General features: G+C 35.7%; 1 protein-coding gene across 2 annotated transcripts in view; it reads right to left on the bottom strand.

Annotated features, from left to right (window-relative positions):
• The window catches only part of exoc2 (exocyst complex component 2), a 59,004-nt gene extending 50,312 nt beyond the window's left edge, over nt 1-8,692 (bottom strand). For both annotated transcript variants that reach the window (XM_030132649.1, XM_030132651.1), the window contains exon 1: nt 8,646-8,692. The gene's annotated coding sequence lies outside the window, so the exon portion shown is untranslated. The remainder of the gene's footprint in view (nt 1-8,645) is intronic.
• Nucleotides 8,693-23,058: the final 14,366 nt, after the last annotated feature.

Genomic DNA, 23,058 nt, shown 5'->3' with positions numbered 1-23,058 from the left:
CATATTAAAAAAGGTGAAAATGTGAAAAAAAAAGTCTTCTATTTTTCCAGATGAAATACTTCACAGCAGAAGCACTGTAACCCTCTTCGTGCAAGTCAAAAAAATTGTATTCTAATGAAATGTTTAAGTGAATGTAAACACAGATTTTAACAAATGATTTTAGTGTCCATGTAAACAGTTAACTTGGAATCCCTATTCAGAAGAATTTGGTGCTGTAGTTGGGTGATGACATATTGTCCATGTAACCACAACTATTTTCAACACCTTTCAATTCTTCACACACTATATAAAAAAATGAAGAGATGACAACTTATTAAAAAAAGGTTTGCGCTAGGTAAATATCATAAACATAACACTTTCACTGTCACCATAACAACAAAAATACAGAGGCATTAAAAGCATCAGTGGGACAGCAGCATGTGTATTGACGTAGAAACTTCCAAAAGAGGGAACTTTTCTGGGAAACTCTTGTGTCACAGGCTCTCCCCCATCGCCCTGACATCCCAGAGTTAAATCCAACAGGATTTAGCTTATGTTGTTGCTGCTGCCCTGCGCTTGTCAGAGGAAATGGAAGGGCTATGGGTCTGACATGAAGAAGAAAAAAGGTTAACAGGCCTAAAACAAGAACTCGGTGTATCCTTCATCAATCCCATATGTTTAGAGTGGGAGCAGTGAAGTGCAGAGGACTCCAATCTTTATTCTGTACGATTCCGATTCCAGGAGTGTTTCTATCCTGTCCCCCCTTCATCCTGAAAATACACGTGCACAAACACGCAGATACTCGGCCTACACACACACACACACACACACATACACACACTGGGCAGAATGACAGCTCAGCTAGGTTGCGTGCGAGGGGCCTGAGCTGGTGTTGTGTGGTCTGTGCGTATTCAAGTATGTGGAAGGATCTGTGGAGAGGTCTGGCAGTGTGTGTATGAGTGTAAATGTGTGTGTATATGTGTGTGTGTGTGTGTGTGGTCTGGGTGTGTGGTCTCTGGCGCGGGCCTGGGGAGAGCCTGCTGACGGCTGGGATGAGAAAAGAGCCGCTGTGTTTACTTTACTCTGGGGGCTGTGCATGGACACGGGAACACTGCCCAGACCCCTCTCTATAACACAAGCGTACACACACATACACACATACACACACACATGCGTGCACACACATGCACTGTATCACACAGAAAGTACTGGGACTCCTGCACAAGTCTCATGTCATGCGCCATCACAAAACCATGCAAACGAGGTAAACGAAGACGAAGGAGCTACAGCTTTATACAAGTCTAAATATGAATGGATTTCTCTTTAAAGTAGGACAAAGATTTTTCTGAAACTCCACATGGAAACTTACAAAGTAGGACAGAGGCATTTTCCATAACAAGGATAAAGATATCAACCTCAAGGGGGCATCAGAGGATCCCCATTAGATTACACCTCACTCTCATCTAACACGTGTCGACCTGTGCTGTACTGTGGAAACTAAATTTAATCAGTGACACATAAAACCAGATTTAGCCCATTTTCCCTCATAATGCTGGTAGACCTCCATCCCATCCCCTGCCCCTGGTCCAACCTTACTCTATCTGGTAATCTGGGCTAAAAAAGTCAGGTTTGTTTTCCTTGGAGGCTGACTAACAAACAGCAGGCTTGGCTCTAATCTGTCTGGTAGCTGTGGAAGTTTGAGGTTTGGGATCTTCCTGCATTGCTAACAAGAGGCAGCCCTTTTTTGACTGTGATAACAAACTACATGTTAAACGCAGGGAAGATACTTGAAATACTATGTTATATTTATGTAGGACGTAAGCCAAATGCTCCTGCACTCAGTGATCAATGCTAAATGACTGCAAGAGACACTTTTTCATACTGCAGGAACTAAATCCAACTTCATTTTCAGGGTTCTGGGTTGTATGCTATAGAGATAATAAGCTACATGAGTACGTTATTAATATTTCAAACAGAATATGCATATTTAGATTATTGAATTATTTATTATATAGGAAAGGAGGTGGTCATATGGCTAAAATCAATTTATGAGGGTAAAACATCTCTAGTATTGACATTTACTGACATATTGTGCTTTACATTTATTGTTTATTCTTTATCTCTTTACTTATTTATTTTTTGCTGTGAATCTTTATTCAGTTCTGCACTTTATTGTTCTCTGTACCACCCTCCAGTTATTAGCTACTCATTTGTATCCACTCTTCCCATACACAATGTATATAACTGACTGAGATTTATTGTTCTTTTTTTTTTTTTAATTCTCTTATTTTATCCATCGTTTCCCGTGATTGCACTTTATTCTACTCTGTACTGTCCGACTGTTGCAAAATGTAAATTTCCCCATTGTGGGTCAATAAAGGCATTATCTTATCTTATCTAATCTACAAAACAAACCAGCATAAAGAAAATTTCAAGTATTAACTAAAGTACACTTTTGTGCTGTAAATTCATTAATATTCTCCAAAAATTAAGTTAGAATGTGATTTAACTTATTAGCTTACTTGCATTGCCAAAAATTTTTAAGGATTTGCAGTTTTTCTCAGTTAATCTTTAATTTTACATTGTTAGATAGCAATCTGCTCTGACAAATTGTGAGAACTTTCACTAACCTATTTGCTGCACTGTTGTGAATTATCAAATTATCAAGTAATTACTTTAAGGGTAATATATTACTTTTTTTAATCAGGTTGAGCCTAGGATAATAGGGTAATTGGAACATTCTCTTGTTCAAATCAGAAGCTTGTTTCCTCTGTGTAAAGGAATGAATGAATAAAAAGTAAGCAAAAACCTACAAAACAAAGCTGTAGTATTTCTAATAGCACACCAAATCTATTGTTAAATGGACAGATTATGCGCTGTCTTCTTTCTGACGATTGTCTTTTTTAAATTAACACGATCAAAACAGGATGAATCTTCCGCAGCAAAATGAACAAGAGACTCCGTCACTCCTGAATGGAACGTTCATACCTTAGATCATGTGTGATTCGCATATGGCAGTGATTGGCAAGTCTGTGTGTTTGGAGGAGTGTGTGTAAAAGTGATGGGTGTATAGGGCACAAAGGGACCCATTTAGACAGCTCATCACCCGCACCCCCATCAGTGCAACTAATTCACTGCCCCCACTCTCTTCCACACCAGGACTATTTCATTCCATGCTCCCCAACATTACACAAACACAAGATTCCATCAAAGATCCCCTCCAACTCGTCTGAATGCACAGAGCAAGCCACACATCACTTTACCTAAGATGTCTGGCCTGATCACACAAGGGGGGCGGAGCTCCACACAATCTACCTCAGTGTTCACACACATCTTGGACACACACGCCTTCTGAAGTTGAGAGGGTAATGAGTCAATAGCCAAAATTGGCCCTAATATGTGTCAGCAGTATCGCATTTCATATGACTGGATCATATAAATATGAACTATCTGGGCCACCTGCACCATACATGACTTTTAAATTTGTCAAACTGCTGTACTTACCACAGCACATAACAGCATTAAAACAGAGTATCTTGTGGTTGTGGTTACATATTAAACAAGTTATCAGCCAGAGGATGGGGGTGTGGTGGGGTACAAATTAGATGAAGCTTCGCTATAAATTTTAATCTAAATTCAATAATAAAAAATGCATGAAAAGGGAGATGGTAACCGATGCAAGACCACAGGAGGTATCATGCAAGAAAGGTTTTTTTTTTTTTTAAGTAAACAGTCCAGTACCTCAAAACTGCCTCCTGCTGCTTTAGAAACTACACCATGTATGAATAACATTCTCTGACTTTCAACAAAGGGAGCAAGGATTATACTAATTATAACGTTTTTGCATTAGAATTCATTTTCATTTGACCTTTCACAGTTTAATTTTGTGTTTGTTTAACAGATAGGCCTACATTTCATTATTCTCATTTTGAGGAATGACTTTCTGACCTTCATTTTTTATTTACTCTAAATTTTACTTTTTCCAGGTATTACGAGGAAGGCTTTGCTTTAAAGAAGATGGAAAATTTCTTCTTATGCACCATGAATCATTTTGACATCTGTTGTTTTTCATGTTTTTTCGAGCCACATTTAATCTTAGTTTTCATTAACTGCATTAACTCTGTTTTCTTTTTTCAGAAAGAGCTGAAGGTAAGCAAATCATTTTGCAATGAATGCATTCACAAATCCGAAAACATGCAGCTTTTTTAATAAATTAAAAAGCATGTGTGCATGCATTTCAAAACTGTCTCATACAAATCAATGTGCGATAAACCTGGATTCATAGAACTGCAAAGGAGGTAAGCAAATTTGCGTTCTCACGGGCAGTGGGTCAGACATTTAACCCTCCATATGTCTTTCAGCAATGCACCAGCACGTCTCTCAGACTGTTCCTTTTAAAATTTACACATAGTGAGCATTTTTTCTGGGAATGACCTCTCATTTGCCTCTGATGTGGGACTTTGCCATCTCTGAAAACTGTCAACAAATGGAAAATCAGAGCTAAAAGTGTTTGAGATGCTCTGACCAACGACCAGTCACTGAGTTCTTCCACAATGAGTCAGCATCCTTTGCTACCGCTCGCTCAGGACTCATCGCAAGTCTTCCGTGACAGAGAAAGGGGACGGAGTGATCAGATGTGGGTCTCTAGCTTCATATCGTACCATTATGATGTCTGCCCCGAGGGTTTGTTATCTTTAGGGCTGTATGTTTGTTTGTTTGTCAGTCTCAAGCGCTTCTTAGATTTAGGCCTAATGAAGTGAAGTCCCCAATTTCCCACATAAAAATCCTGGAACAATAAACAGAAATATGAAGTATAGGCCTGCAAATGCAGGAAGATGTTTTCAGAGGATTAAGAGACTGGAGACAGGCATCTCTGCCCAAAGACATGGTGAAATGGAGAGATTTGAACCTTTATGGACCAGGCAGAAATACTGCTGCCCCAAATGCTTTCCACACAGAGACAACACTGGCGTGAGAACCATTTGCACATTTGCATACTTTTAGAAGTTATAAAAATGTCACTTGATATTGTCATCACAAGTAATTGTTTTAACTATCAACCTGAAATTCAATTATTTGTAAGGGTGAAATGAACAATCCATTAATCTCCCAAATATTTTAAAATCCATCAATCATTTATTCAAAAAACATCAGAATAAGCTGTATCATCTGACCATTAGCCTGTAGCAAAACATATTCTATTGTGGCAAATTTTGTATTTGAGAGGCTGAAAGCAGTAGTGTTATTTCCCCTTTTCATTCAAAATACATCACAATATTACGATCTGATCTGATTATCTGGCTATCAAACCATCTTTTTATATAATTCAAAGAGTCATTGATCACCAAAACTATGTCATAGGCCTGAGATGTACAATAATACTGTTCAACACTGCAACGACAACAGGACTTAAAGTAAATAACCAACACAAGTTAATATGAGGGTAGCTGATGGATAATTGGTCAAATGATGTGAATGGATGGCCTATGTATGCAGGGCTCAAAATGCTCACATGCTGAGTGTTACTTAAGTTCATTATCTTTCAGAAAATTCTTGGATTGTGTTTATCGCACATGTTCTTATTGGGATAGCAATAAAACTGTGATTTATTTATCAGCATTACAAACAACAATTTCTACATATTTTCTTCCTTTCATAAATTATCTCACTAAATAACTTAATAAAATCATTGCATTTGTGTTTACGCTCTCCTGTCATGCTATGTACAAACTCTTTTTCCTGCAAAACTATACTCTGTCAGTTCAGGTCTGACTGGGTCACAGACACCATGCTGTGAAAACCAGTGGCCCAGCAAGCCCTGTCAGCAGGGAGGAGGCTACCAGGTGGGGCAGACAGGGGTGAGAGAAAAGTGCTGCTTCACAAATCGACCCTCGTCGCTCAATTCACCCTGAGGTCTACAGAATGGAGCAGTGAGGAAAAGCCTTAAAAAACACAGCCCACACATTCCACCAAAACAAACAAGCAGGGCCACCCAAAATTTTCAATTAGAGCCTGGGGAGGGAGGGGGCAGGAAATGGATCAGTATAGCCTTGCCCTTATTCCATTCCTCAGCTAAGCAATGCTGACTTAGAGGAGGAGGAGGAAGAGGAGGAGAGGGAGAGACACAGGGCACTAACTATAGACCGTGGAGTCATTGCAAAGGTGTCAACACAGATGATGGAGGAGCTCAGTGACATCCCATTCCTCAGATAAGGTGCCTGCCTGCTGCGTCAATCAACTGCACTTTCTTGCAATCAGTCACTTAAAACAACACACGGGAAGCTGTTTCTTTTAAAAGGCATATTAAAAGAAAGTATTGCATAACAATATTTTACAAAAGTACAAAGGAATAAAGATTACATGGTTTACATTACACTATTTTCTGTTTGAAAATAGCAAATTTATTAAGTATGGAAGAACAGGAGTTTTAAGATAATCCAAGTAATATTAAAACTTATAAATCACATATGCAACATGTACAAACATAAAAATATGTCTGAAGTCAATACATGAGACAGGGTAATAATATTGCAATAATTCATTCATTTTCTGAACCCGCTTTATCCTCACTAGGGTCACGGGGGTCGCTTGGAGCCTATCCCAGCTACGTACGGGCAACGGCGGGGTACACCCTAGACATTTCACCAGTTCATTGCAGGGCTGACATATAGAGACAAACAACCACTCTCACATTCACACCGATGGGCAATTTAGATTAACCAATTAACCTATCAGTGCATGTCTTTGGATGGTGGGAGGAAGCTGGAGTACCCGGAGAGAACCCACGCAGACACGGGGAGAACATGCAAACTCCACACAGAAAGGTCCCACCCCCCGTCGACTGGTGTTGGAATCGAACCCAGGACCTTCTTGCTGTGAGGCACAAGTGCTAACCACTGCACCACCGTGTCGCCCCATATATTATGCATGTATATTGCAATAATTTAAAATATAATTGCTTTCAAAGCCTGGTTTCAAAATGTTTTAAGACCAAATACCAAATCTAAATTCTTTCACTAAGTAGATAGACAACCATATCAGCCAATATGTAACTGATCCATGTAGTACTTTGCATTTTTTACCACTAGATGGTGGAGGGGCTGCATCTAAACAACACCAAGATTCCCATAGTGAAAAGTAAATCAGAATAATTCCTCACGTAAATAAATCCTTCACATAAGTATGCCACACTTTCATTAGTAGTTGAAAGGCAAGAGTTTTTAACTTTTTATGGGCTATAGTTAACAACTGTAAATGTAGTGATACTCTAGTGAAGGAATCCTTTAACTGGAGACCTTCAAACATGTGTGATTGTATATGAAAGACAAAAAAGAGGAATGATGGTTTTATTTAAAAACCATTATTCCTCTTACGCTTACTTACATACTTAATACACTGTTGATACAACTACTACTATTATTATATTATTATTAGCTATTGACCTATTATGATTATCCTGTAATTATTAAACTATATATGTGTATGTGTGTATTTTAATATTAAAATATAATTACTTTTTATTATTTATAACTACTACTTTCTTTGTTCTACTTGTACTTTCTGATGTGTAATTGACTGTTTCTACAGTTATTGTCATTAATAGTTTCTTGTAATATTTCTGTTATGTGTACATTTGGTTTTGTGCTGCTATTGGAACCTCAATTTCCTAGGCTCTGCCCAGGGGATCAATGAAGTTCTTCCATCTAATCTAATCTAATCTAATCTAATCTAATCTAATCTAACTGAAATTACCTCCAATGACAGTTTAGAGGATCAGGTCTTTTCTTGAGTAGTACTGTGACAGTGAATGTTTAAAGTGTGACAGTATATTGACATAGTATAACATTTTATTACCTCGCAACAGAAGAATGCTGCTCGTTAGCTGTCAGAGGGGGATATGGTACCTACATCTGTGATACTACATTAGATTTTAGGATATGAAATTGTAATATCTAGTTTAAATTTTTAAAAAAATTAGTCAGGCCTCTTTGTAACAACAAAATAATTTCTTGCTTATAAAAACAGATGCCTTTCTGAATTTCTTGCTGACTTTACAGAATATGCTGCATTGCTTTAGGTTAACACCAATCCAGTAGCGATCATTCCCTATACTGTACATACTTGCATACTTGATGGCTCACTATCAATATGTTTCCCGAGGGCTTTAGGAAATAAAATGAAGTTGATGAAACAGTATGATATTAATACATTACCTAGTACGAGTACATGAGCACACTATTTTCTCTAAACAACCAATGAATCACAAATCATATAAAATAGTCATTATGTTCCGTTCAAGATGAGAAATATTTCTGGGGAGAGTGGTGCAGATAAGGCAATGCTACAAGGGCAGTATAGGATTATAGCATTATTCAGTCGATCACCGATCTGTGTTACGATGCAAAATCTCGGACAAGCATATTACACAACTTAGAAGAGGTTTTATTGAACAGGAAAGCTCTTTTGTTGACATTTTTGACAGCTAACGATAGCGTTAGCTATGCTAACGTTGACTGGGAAGCTAATGTTAAATCGCTGCGTCAGAAACATTTGTCTCCACTTTGCGGTTTTCGGACCTATAAAACTTTTTCTCTATATAAGAGAATCCGGTAGATTCTACAATGGACATTTCACAAAAAATACAGCAGAAAAAAAGGGGAACTTACAGTTTTTCAACAGCTGGACCGTAACGCTCGTTTCCTGTATCATGTGACTACTTCCGGATACAAATAGTCAGCCGACGCCTTCAAAATAAAATAAAATAAAATAAAATAAAATAAAATAAAATAAAATAAAATATTTTTTATTTTATGTGACAAATCCTTTCTTACATGACAGGAGAAATTCCACATTTGCAGAAAGTATGAATCTTTTAAATCAAACTTATTATATATTCATCACGGATACATATAAGAGCAGTTTAATGATGTAGTTCAATAATATGGATCAGATTTGAAAAATGTTCAGAACACTATACTATATCACCATATCATATGTTTATTAAAAAAAAAAAAAAAAATACAGAGAAAAGATCAAATGCCCAATACATGTAGTGGGATTTAAAGTAAATATGTCACTGAGATGTAATGGAGTTGTACATAAAATGATAAATTAGAAAAAAAAAATTAGAATATACAATTGTGTGAAAACTGCACTTGTATACACTGTTTTATGAAAACTGCATACACAGTAAAGTTCATCTTGATCTATTTACATATGCATATGATTTGCCACTAAATATATGTATGCCATTGTTCTTCATAATATTAAACAATGTGAAAATGTCTGACAGGGTTTGCAATTTCTTCTAAAACACCAAAACTAGAAGACTATATAATCAGAATTTTTTAATAAATTTCTTTCCAGCTTTTAAATTCAGGTGAAACAACATATTGAGATCCCTCAGTGGGTTGTAGGTTATGGTTATTTATGCACAAAAATAAAAACCTAATGATTAACTTAATCAACAAATCCTTATTTTACAGATTCTTTAAAAACCACACACTGTACAGCATTATTAGCTTGCAGGCTCCTCTGACATCTTGGATGTCTTTGTGCTTGAGAATTCTGAAGCCCAGTGGGAGCATTGCTTCTTTCCTCTTTTCTCTTTTCACGGTGCATCACTGAGGTATTTCCACTTGTTCTGGGAAAGGCGCAGCATCATTAGAAATTCAACAGAGACCACCCAGGCACACACTAGAGCACTGATACCATTACATTTATCTCACCAAATTGTGCAGGGCAGAAAGAATTTCTGTGATAAGGCAAGGCCCAATCCTCAGGGAAACCATATTGTCCAATTAGATGGGGTAATCTCATAATTGAAGGATCAAGCTGTGTTGTGCTTGGGAGTTTGCACAGATGCTGATGCAACACACAGGCTGTTTGTCTACATAAACATCAAGTTAAAGAAATGACGCTGGGAGATTTTGATCTGTGTCTCAATGGTACAGCCTTTGCCAGTGACTAAGATCAGCAGTTTCACATCACACATTCCAGCAATGGGCTCTACAGATAAATGGATGGAATATCTTCTTTTATATGTCAAGATCTGGAATATTTTGTTGGGATGCTATATTCTTGATTAAAGTTTAATAAAAAATGTAGCTTATTTTTACACATTTTTGGCCTTTGCCCAGGTCCTCCATGTCAAAGCAATGTTGTAGGTTTTTGCACTCTCAGACAGTTCTATAATGACATCATAAAGATGTATATACTCCAGAATACTGTTAATACAGAGGTGCATGCTCTATATATGTATCAGTCTGTATCAGGGCCACATCACAATCTTTTGAAGGTTACATTTAAGCTGCAAGTGTAACGGGCCAATTCAGATGTACTACCTGGATCAGATTTTTTTTTTTTTCCAGATGCATTTACACTTCTCTATACGACTGAGAGTTTGTCTGTCAGTCAGCTGATTACATAAGTAGAATGGCTTAAAACTGGTTACTAATGTTTACCAGGACTCAAGTACCAACTGAAACAATCTTTGTGACCAAATGTCAAAGGTCAAGGTCAGTGTGAGCTTATGTCTGACCATTCATATAAATACAACATGTCAGGAAAAAGCTTGAGGAATATTTTTTACATTACATTACATGTGCAATTGTTCATTTGAACTCAATGATGAATCAATTAGAATTTCATGGTCAAAGCTAATAGATCAAGGATGATGACTTTAGCCTTATCTAAAGATTTCATGCTCTTTTTTTTTTTGGGGGGGGGGGGGGGGGGGGGGGGGGGGGGGTTATTCGCATTACTTTTCAGATGTGGCCAGTATCAGATAACATTGTATCAAATAACATTCAGTATAAAGTCACACTGTCATAATGAAGGAAACACAGAAGGCACTAAGGTTTGTGTTTACAGTATTGTTTATAAATTGAAGTGCAGTGGAAATCGCAAATAATAACAACAATGAAGAGGAAGAGAGAGACATTTTTTGACACAGTGCCTCCCTCCAGAGCTGAATTATAGAGCATGTTGAATTAGAGTGATTTAAAATTCCCATGAATTCCAGTGTAACTATTCATACTCAGGTCACATCATAAAAAACTGTCTGATTTTGGACCACATTTAGAATCAGAAGTGACAAGATCAAAAAATGACATGTGATTTTATTCAAATAGTCAAGATCTGAGTCACATTTGAGTGGAGTGGAAGATATGGGAGGACATGGTCAAAATATCTTGTTAACATATGATGTAGTCAGAAGTTTTTTGTTTTGTTTTTTTTACACTGGTGCAGAGCCATAGAGAGAGAGTTGCGACACGCTTTCAATAGTTTCAAAACAAACTGTGCACTGTCATGTTCTTCTATGGGACAGACAGCAGCAAGTGCGTTACTGCATGGTAAATATCAAAATAAACCACACACAAGTATATTTCCAAATGTTGTTGCACCACTGTACGTACGTTTGTGTCAGTTATACTTTTGAGTTGTGTGGTTGACCACTGAAATTACTGGGTTTATGACTTTGAAAAGTTTACAATTTAGTAGTATTTTTACGAAATGAGCACAGAACAAATAAAACTACTTACAGGCATCACACATGCCATTATGAAACGTTAATAAATTACAAAGAGATTAAAATAATTGGCAAAGTGGACCCATATTTCTACCCACAGTAAATGCACTAATTAGCACATGACCTCAGCTGACAAACTTAACTGAACACCACAAGGTTCACCAAAACAACTCAAATAAAACCCGGTGATAACCAAATTTGAACTAAAGTTACCTAACCGTAGAAACTCCATAATTTGTAGTTATCCGTCTGAGACCCAGGAAAGTGAAAGTTTTAGCTTTTTTACATTAAAATAATTTATTGGAAACTGCATAATGTAACAGTTTTTTCAGATAGATTCTTAGAATTATTTTTATTTATTTATTTATTTATTTATTTATGGAATGTCCTTTGCAATGGACAGCATGTTTTAAGTAAAACTGAAACTTTTGTCCCCTATGAAGGACAAAAATGCATTGCTGGGTCTCAGGAAGATATAGTGGTTAAATCTCAACAGTTGGCCAAGTCAAGCTAGCTAACTATTGAGCTACTGTTGAAAATTGAACATAACTGTTGTATAAGATATAAATGCATACGAGTGCTAACACATACCAAAGAAAACAGAATTTACAACATAAATGTCCGTTAATTCAGGAAATACACTTAATAATTTGACAGATGATGATATCTTTTTAGCTTACTGCTGGAGTTGCTAGATCAGCTGCAATAGAAATGAATGTATTCTGATGCCAGGTTACTCAATGTCTGGAACTATTGGTGCCTCCATAACCCAGAAGTAGGTCCATATTTTGTCAGCTATTTTTTACAATCTATGGAACTGCCGCAACTCCGTTTTCTCTACCACTCTGCACTGATGACACAATGGGGAGCCATGTGCAACCCATCAACTAATTAAATATAAGACAGTCTTAGATATCAGGTGAGGTTTTGTTCATGGAATATATTTATAAATGAAATTTACAATGATAATGTTACTTTAGCTCCATATTTGCTGAAGGAGATTGTTCTGGTAACAATTAGAAAGGACAACATAACATTTTAACAGGCTTATTATGTGAAATTCAATAATTCAGATGTTTACAAACATACTCTAGAGATAATCCATTGAACTCTATTCACTTTTTAACCATTACATGAAATGATGAGGAAAAGCTTTCCAAATTTAATTTAATTTTATTTATTTTTTATTTTTTATTATTTAAAAGTTTGCAGAAATCTAAACTTATTTAACTCATTTGAAAGTGCATATTAAATATTGAACATGAGTTACTTATTTTGCAGTGATGTGATAAATTTCAGGACTATGTATGTTTTATAAATGTCTAGTGTGTCTTCCGTTGTTTTAATACCTTAGAATCATGCCGGAAATAAATGTTTTCACTTTCATGTTTCCTTTCAGATTCTTGTTTTCTCTGTCTGATTATAAAATCAATCAATCAAGATCAAGATCAAACACAACCCCTGCTCGCTGCATTGTCATTTTGGAACATATGATTACATGAGGTGTTTTAAAATAGACCAGACTCTCTGAGCAGGTGTTCAGGTGTGCTCCTGGGGGACACTGATGGTGCCTTGATCCTTGCTGTGACCCCAACCCTCTGTAATCCACATCCCGTAATGGCACATGCTGCGCTGGCACCATTGCTCATCCCTGAACCCTATTGTTCATTGTTTGTCTTCTCCAGTTTTTTCCCATGGGCCCCTGGCCAGTGAGAGGAAAAGGTCACTGTAAATATTGCACTGAAATCCTCCCTCCCTCCCATAGAGCTCCTGAAGATGGAACAGGCGACCAGTGGGTGAGCACTTCCTTCCTGCGCAGGGCATTTCAACTGTAAGACATCAAACAAGTATGAATCCCTCAATGTCAAAGATCATTGCAGTGAGATCATATGCTCAGTGTTGACATTACCATAACCTGGGCAGGTCTCAGCTTTTTATAAAGCACATCAGATAGGATAATATATATGTGTATGTTTCCATTTGTCTGCAAAATGTATCAATTTATCAAGAAAATTAGACTGTAACTTAAATACCCTTCTATTTTCTCATGTAAAGAATGGTAACCACACCTATCCCATAGTTATCTGTTATGTTAAATGACCAGCAATATGATTTTAATCAGATGTTGAAGAAGTGTTTGGATCCTTAGAAACACCACTCCATTACAAGTAAAGTCCTGAATTCAACATATTTCTGAAATAAAAGTATGCAAGTATTATCAGCAAAATGCACCAAGTGAATTAAAAGTGCAAGTACTCATTACAAAGAATGGCTGCTTAAGAAGTGTACATGAGCATGTTAATGTTATAATTCATTGATTATGGAGTAAGTTTTATATATCTTGCATTACACTAGGGAGGGGGAGATAAATAGTATACTATATTATGTCATTATATCACACTATAAAGCTAGAAGTGTCAGACAATGGATGAAAAAGTACAATATTTGCCTCCAAAATGAAGTATAAATATAATATGTGTAGTAGTTAATAGAAATGTGGTATTAAAATTATGTCATGATAATACATGACCCAATCCCTCTTTTAATTTTGCATCTTATAAAGTAAAAATGATATACATTCCAGGGGAAATTAAGTGAGACTTTAAAGCCCATGACCCATGTGTAGATAATCACTAGCCTGTAGCGCTGCTGTTAATATAAGACGAGGAGATTTTAAATAAACCCCTGATATTTGGGTTTGTTTTGCTTTTGAGTGGCGCTCCATCTCCCACTTCTCCCCTTTCCTGGAGGAGTCCAGTTCCCTGGGCTCACATTTTGGGCTCCGGAAATCCAAGCCTGTGCCAGGCTTAGCTTGAAAAAGCATCCAGACGAACACAATGGACGAAGGAGAGTGAAGGGGAACACAGGCTTTCTGTTTGAGTGCTGACACAGTGGTTAGATAACATAACTGAGAGATGGATGGAGAGATGGGCCTGGGTGGCAGAGCTGCAGGAATGATGAGAGAGGTGGGAGATCAGACCACCTGACACTGGGTCATCCAAACCAAAGATGTCTGTCAGACTACTACTGGTCTGAAGAGGTGAAAAAGTTTACAACAAATTAATAACTATTGCAGCATCTCTGTGTATGTCATGGTAGCTCTGAATAATCCAGTGTTTTTCAACGTTGGAGTCGGGACCCCACATGGGGTCACCTGCAATTCAAATGGGGTCGCCTGAAATTTCTAGTAATTGATTTAAAAAAACAAAAAAAAACAAAACTAATATAAAATATATGGTGAGTTGAGAGAGACAATCCCAATCCATAAAAGACATGACAAACTCTGAAGCTGAAACTGAAGCACTGTGGTACTGTTTATCTTTCAAATGTTCATTGTGGTCGGTTTAAGATGCTGCAGCTGTTTCAAAATTCATAGTTTGAGTTATAGTTTGTTTAGTATTAATTGTCAGCCTTGTAAATCCAAGCTGGACTGACTGTACATATCCTGACCAAGGAAAATAAAATTCACACTTTGTGCAGTAATCTACACCTTGCTTTTCTGCCTCCGTCCATAATAATACACATTATATAGACTAAATGTTATCTAAAATGAACGTTTATCTGCAACATAGTATAGTAAACTATTACATGATCAAAAACAAATTGATTTTAGCCAAAAAAAAAAGGTCTCTGTTTTGAAAGTCTGGGGTTGCCAAAAAATTGTGACGTTAAAATGGGGTCACAAGCAAAAACAAGGTTGTGAACCACTGGAATAATCCAAAGAACAAACTGGAAAGAGGTTAGAAACAAGACTTTGGAAAGAGAATACTTCAGTGACACTATCTTTATTCTGCTTCAAGCTTCAGTCTGAGCTCCACCTACAAATACTGATTCCTTTGACTGATTTTAAAGAGAGCACTAAAACTCTGGAATCAAGACTGCTGATCTGTAAATGTTTCAACCGATTGTATTTGATTTTTTTTATTTTTTATTTTTTCTCTATGTTTGCAAATGCTTTTATTACTGTAAAGCTGTAATGATGTGACTGTTTCGGACAAGTCTTCCTTGAAAAAGAAACCTGGTTAAATAAAGGTTCAATTAAAAAAAAATAGCTCTGAGCTGATTATTTATGAGAGACTGGATGTTAATTTGGATCTATGTCCTTTATTATGATTATCCTAAAGAAAGCACTTGATCTTTAAAATGTTTTTAATACCAAGCGCTTCCCAAGTAAACAAAGTCATAAAATCATCCGGTCTTTAAAGTGCAGGTACATCATTTTGGACCAGGAAAATTGAGCAACAAAAGACAAAAACACTTCAAGAAAATTAAATCTCAATCCAAGTCTAGAAAGCACTTCTGATAATGTTACATTTTAAGAATGGATTTAAAAGAGATCACAGACTCAGTTAACCTGACTTCCTCTGGTAGATTGTTCCAATGCCTCAGGGTCCTGATGCCAAACGCACTGCTTTCTTTAGTTGTCAGCTTGGCATATGGAAGATGAAAAACAAATCACGATGTATGTACTGCCCAGAACTGAGAGGTCACATGTACTGTATATAAGGTGGATCTTAAAGATTCTTTAAAGCCAGTGTAAAGAAACTAAAATAGGAGTAATGGATGTCTGAGTTAAAAGCCTGGCAGCTGAGTTCAGTATAATCTGATTAACAGTCCAACCATTCAAATGTGATGAGATAAATATATGTAAAATTATGCAAAAATCACAGCATTTCTGAAAGATTAAAACATGATGGTGTGTGCTTTAGGATGAGCATTTGACTATGATGAAAAAAACTGCACAAGTAAAATTTTATACTTATTTAAACATTTATCTACAAGCTTTTTTCATCCATAGATCTTTAGTATGCACATTTTACCTCCTGCAGATGAGGATTGGAAATATCTTTATAGTATATTAAAGAAATGAACTCAGCACCAGTTAAATGTAACAACTTTTGCTCAACTACTGTACTTAAAATTTGAAATATGGATACTTTTCTGTTATAACAGAACATTCTGCATATTAAGTATGTTTACCTTGACATTTCAGAGAATCTGATGCCAAAGTTTGGGTCACAGGAGATTTTATTTGGATGGTCAAATAAATTTTCATCTCCAGTATTCCAAAACCATTCAACAAGAAACTATTTATTGTACTGAATATTTTTAGTATAGTATTTGTGTAGTTTAGTTTTAGTATACTTACAACTGTACTTGTACCACTGAATATATTAGATAGTAATAGATTTTACTGATGAAATGGAAAAAAATGAGAGCCTGTACTCCCCCTAAAGTTTTTTTTTTATTAATTTGGCCTCATTTATAAAGCAATTTTTGCATATTTTTTCAATGCATGTGTGCCAGTTGTGATGGTGACATAGTTGTGATTTATTGAGAATTTTGGTTTATGTAAATATTGTGAAATGAAATGGAAATGGCTACATGACAACAATGTTCATATATCTACAAATCTGTTCTTTTGACTATTTGTAGATAAATATCTGTCTCTGTACTTTTACTTAAGCCTTAAAGACCTAGAAATATTTTTGTAGAAATTTCTAGAGGAATTTTCCTCTACATTTAACATTCTTGGGTGATTTACCACCATTTATTATCATATTAGCATCATTTTTCAGTGAAAATCAGGTCATTACTGTGTTTAGTTTACTGATTAGGTAGATGTTCATAAATACTCAGAGTAAATTCTGGTAAAAAAAAAAAAATGTGAAGAAAAGGTGACTTTTTTTTTTTTTTTTTAGCAAAATATATTATTATTAGTATAGATCAAGTGATCAGTGATCGACAACCACTGCCATTTATCAAACTACATGGGTTTATTGGTGACTCAATGTTGACAGCGTTTCCATATTTATCATGGAGCTTCTGAATGTCCAAATGCATGATATCTGATGCTGCTGAAAACCTGATGAACTGCAGTTTAATTGAAATACTTAAATGTATTGATAAGTTTAGTAGTTGAAGATTTATTGAACATTTTATGTCAGGAGATGCTTTTGGTTGCTGGTGGATATTTAGGTCTTTGAGGCTTAAATAACACTTTAAATTCAGTATTTCTACATTGTGATGTTTTGGCTTTTACTTAATAAAATGATCTGAGGACTTGTTGGTGTTCAGACACAGAAGATGGGAGACTTACAGCAGTTAGTGTGTAAAAAAGTGTGGGTGTGAGAGGGTATAAAGGGGCATTTTCCCAAATATGTTCAGGCTTTTACCACCCAGGTTAACATAACATGTTCCTTGCCTTCTCATAACACCATTCCCCTGGCCCCCCAGGCCAGACAACAGGCTACTTTGTCTCAGGAGGCACAGTCTGGATCGACCCTGAGCACTGTGGAGAGCAGCTCTCTGGGAAAAGTCTAGAAAGCAAAATGAAAAATTCACAAGGCTGTCCAGCATGTTAACTTGAGCCAGAGTGAATATTGTCTCGTACAAGGGTGTCTGTGCAATACGGCCTTCTTGCAGTGTCTTATTTTACTGTTACATGTTCATCCCTCGTTGAAGCAGCAACAAAAACCTTGAGAGGAAACAGCTTTTATCTGTAGCCGAAGCCACCGATACATACTGCAGTGCGTTTTCAGTCTTTGATGAGAAGTGACAGGTTGGAGAGTTTTCATAACTGTTTGTGTTTATGAACAGGTGGACATAGTTACAGCTGGGGGATATTTGTGTGTGGATGGGACTGAGCCAATCGCAATCAAGAGGAGAGCACAATAAAATCATATGCTCACCCGGCTGATGTTATACTGTTTTCTGTCGTCACTGGTCAGATGTTGTATCGGTCCACAATTGCATTAGTCAGATTATATCATTTTTTCAGAACATACCACTTGGTTTCCTGCATAGATGAGGAACTATTTACGCAAACAAAAGAATTTGATTGTCGTTGATTTTATGATGCTAGTGTTATGTGCCTTTAGAGTTTATAGATTTACAGCAGTACCATGACTTTACTAACTTTTATGCACTTGTACTTGAGTATAGTTGTACTCCACTACATATTGCTCTTTTTACTTAATTTGTTTTTCAGCTTGTTTGATAACTTTCCTATATAAACTCTTTAAAACCCTCTTGGATTAGCTGGAAAATGCATCGTCACGAAGCTGAAAAAAAGCATGACTTTAGAAATACGTAGTTCTCAGAGGACAGCACTGAGCTCATTGAATATGATTGATTGCTGTGGAATAAAAAAAATAATAATATATGAAATAATCAAAATGAGGTCAGCCTTAAGCATTTCCAGCAGTAAACTGCAACATTCATTGCATTCAACACACACTCATTTATCTGAATACAATAACGTATAATAGTTACAGTAGTAAAACAATGATTTATTTTACTTTGCAATAATAGATTTTTAACTTCAGTAGGTTTTGTAGTATCACTGTATTTATTAAAATTATTTAGAGAAGTTTGGAATTAAATAAGGAGAACAGGGAATAAACACATAAAATAACATAAACTGAAAATATATTTAAGTCTTATTTCCCACGGTGTAAAAGGAAGCAGGAGTCTTAACTTGAATGAGCCCTTAAATGCAGCACAAGGGGTTTTCTATCCCATAGATGAAATTGTGAGGATTTAACATAATCAGTAGGAAATCAACTATAGCCTCAGTGAATATTTGCTGGTCTTAACGTACTGCATTATGGCTAAAAAAAAAATATGATTTACGTCTTCATTTCCTACTTGAAATTAATGACAATAGAGATTCAGGCCGTGGTGGGCAGCCCCACTGCGTCCTCTGGTTTTTCTCCCTTTTGGTTCTGTCATGGGTTTATTTCCACAAAAATAAACTGAGGTTGCAGACCAGAAGGGGGCGCCCAAGAATGTCATTTCTGAGGTCTGCTTCAGTGCTTTGATGAGATGCACAGTGGATGAGAGGAGAACACACCAAAAGAGAAAAGACAAGTTAGTTGCAAAGATAGTTAGAATATGTCAGTGGATACTTCAGGGACTGCAGGGTAAACTGAATGAAAGCAGCCTTTAAGTCCCAAATTAGACTGCAAATGGAAACACTGCACATTAAAAAAGGTTGAACAAAACGGCATGTTGCAATATGAGCATCAATAGTAACAATACACTGATTATTAAATAAAACATTATCAAAAATATATCAATGTTACCTTTTAAATTACAGAAACAAGATAAAGTGCACACCTATTTATGATATAAAAACTATTCATATGCAAAAGAAAATAAAACAATATTTGACAAACCTATGAAATATGATTAAACAGTGAAATAATAGTAAGTTAAGTAAGTTAAGTAAGTTTATGATATATACATACATACAGTTTGGATTTCTATATTAAACAAGACCAAAAAGGCGTAGGCTGAAACAACAGCTTATATATATGCCTACCCTATTTACAAAAGTTGCAGAAACAAAACAAGATAACAAGATGGCACAGTTTTAAACAAGAAAAGCACTCGGAGAGCGCAGACCTCCACCATGACAGATCTGCCCCCCCCCCCCCCCCCCCCCCCCCAATCACCACCAAAATTTAATCATTTCTTCCTTGTGCCGGTATCAACATTTCCTGAAAATTTCCTGAAAATCCATCCATAAGTTTTTGAGTTATCTTGCTAACAAACAAACAAACATGCAAACAAACAAACAAACACACAAACACACAAAGCAAAGTGATCACAATACCTTCTGGGAGAGGTAACAATAATATAAATAAAACAAATAATATAATCTAAGCAAAATCTTATATTTGTACTGATAATTGGCTTAGTTTACACTAATATTTTATATTTATTGAATACCTTAGTTTTAAATATCCTTTTAAATGTACTAATGTGTGTTTAAATATCCTTTTAAATAAACTGATGTGCATGTTTTTAATTCTTTCTCAAGGTTATTCCATAATTTTACTCCACTTACAGATATGCATTTGCCTTTTGTGTTGGTCCTTGCCTTTGATTTCTCATATCAAGACACTCTCTGTAGTAAAAACTTAACTTCATAAGCTTTTAAAGAGGTGATTCTTATGGCATAATTACTGTTTTCGTATTATGTACAAACTCATGGGTCACATGACTATAGTCACATGATGTAGATGTAAAAGACATTAGGTGAAATGTGCAGAATATGATCATAGTAAACTGGCCTCAAGTGGAGTACATGATAATAAACAGAGCCTCAATAATACAGAAGAGGAATAAGCAGGACACTATAATAAACTAATTACACTGAATCTTTATCATAATACAAAGTAGTAGGAATTGGGAGCACATTCTAGGATTTGTGTATACTGCATGTGTACACACAAATAGTGCATGTGTACATTACAGTGTGTGTGTGGGTGGGGAGTTGAAGGAGAGAGCCTGTTTGTAGTGAAAACAGTGAGAAAGAAGACAGAGAGGAAGCCAAACACAGGCTTCTCTTTGAAGAGTGGAGCAGGGTAATGCTATTGTGAACAGGTTATTTAACAACAGTAGCGGAAGATGTACTCAGAGCATTGACTTACCTATACAGATATCAGAAAGTACCTGAAGTATGGAAGAAACAGTTGACAATAGTAGTTATTTAACAGTAAAATGGATACAAATCAGTGTTTTATTGTTATATATGATGTTTGTGGATTCATATTCCCGTTGAATTAACTCATAAAGACCCAGTGCTATTTTTGTGGATGTTCCCAAATGAATTTTTCTCTTTATTTAATCTTTCTTAAGGGATTTATAACCATCTATTATAATATCATCCTCTGTATTTAGTGTTTTTTCAGTGTAAATTATGTATTCTCCTATATTTAATCCATTGATCATGTAGATGTTCATTAAAGTTCAGAGTAAATTCAAAGGTTATTAAATCAGAAACGGAGAAAACTGAAGAAAAAGTGACATTTTCAACAAATATATCAATATGTGAGCATAAACCAAGTGTTATCTCAATTTATTTTAATATTATCCTCTGTATTTTACATTTTTTTTCAGTAAAAATCCTGCATTTTCCTGTATTTAACCCTTTCATGCACTAATTATGTGAAATTTAGTCAAGATATTTTTCTGCAGTGTTTTTGTTCCTCTTTAGACATAAAAAACAAAAAAAAAAAAACAAAAAACAATGCAATCGATTGAAAAAAATAAATGTTACAAAAATGTTCACTCAGCTGGACACCATGTATTTAATTTTTGAAGCAAAGAAAGATGTATTTAAAATCTAATATCAGAAAATGATATGGAAAACTATGCAATAAAAACATTTTTAATGCTGCTAATCAGATGTTTTCTCACATTTGAACATACTCTAATACTAGTTATTATTCACTGCATGGAGATAATATGCAAAAAAAAAAAAAAAGTTTAAAAAATACCTGTCAGTTACAGTCTAACAACAATTAGCAATTGATTTACACTGAAACATGTCACTGCAGATCAGGTTTATCAAGAACAGCAAAGTTACAGTAATGGTCTGAATGTCAGTGTATTATGGGATGGTGCATAAGTGTCCGCTGTGTCGGCTGATATGGAACTAAAACAACCAAAACCCTGAATATACAAGAGAACAGCTGGAGAAGAACTGTCCACTGGAGTGACCACTGTGCATGAAAGGGTTAATTTACTGATCATGTAGATGTCCATAAAAGCGTAGATTAAAGTTGAGAGTTATTATATCAGAAACGGAAAAAAATGAAGAAAAAATTACTTTTTCAGCAAAGATATCAATAATTGAACTAAAAACAAGTGCCTCAATCCAATGTCATTGATTCAACTCCATGGGTTTTACTGATAAATTAATGCTGTAGAAGACAACAGTGTTTCCACATTCACTATGGAGCCTCTGAATGTCCAAATGGGTCATATCTGATGACCATGAAAAGCTGACAAACTGCATTTTACGCTAAGTATTTACATGGACTGACAGGATTACTGGATCAACAGGTATTAAACATTTTAGATCAGTAGATGGTTTTGGTCGCCAGCAGCCGTTTGGGTCTTTATGGGTTAATATGCATGTTGTATTTTACTACTGTATATGTTCAGAACCTGTTTTCAGCTTTATGACAGTGCATTGTCTTGTTAATTTAAGTGTGTTCATTAGGAAAAATTTCATCCAACTTTACCAAACGCAACACAGTGGGAGATACTGCTTTACACTGGATGAGAAGCGGTTGAAACACTGTAATTTGCAAAAAAGCACAAAACTCAAACTGATGTAGTGGGATAAATTTGAGTCTGAGATGTACTGAAGGGAAAAGGCTGCAGAAAATGGAAATACTTTTTTTTTTTTTTTTCAATATATATATATGATTTTATTTAAACTTTTTCAATCCACAAAACCAAGACATATACTCTTAATGAGTACAAACAAACCAAAACAACAATCTCAAAATCAACTTGGGACAAAACAAACCCCAAGAAATAAATAAGATAGTGAAGTATCCATATAAGTGGATACATTTTTTTCATCAATTGTATTGAAAAAAGTGATACTTGAACACTGGAAAGCTACCTATGCACCTTCACTTCACATAGAAAAGGCAATAGCCACAGAAAAGAACAAATTAACCCAATCTGAAATTATATGGGGAAAAATGTTAGAAAAATTGATAATGTAAAAGGAAAAAAAAGTC

This window comes from Sphaeramia orbicularis, chromosome 4 (genome assembly GCF_902148855.1).
Source record: "Sphaeramia orbicularis chromosome 4, fSphaOr1.1, whole genome shotgun sequence".
NCBI lineage: Eukaryota > Metazoa > Chordata > Actinopteri > Kurtiformes > Apogonidae > Sphaeramia > Sphaeramia orbicularis.
This window is presented reverse-complemented; position numbering and strand designations above follow the sequence as displayed.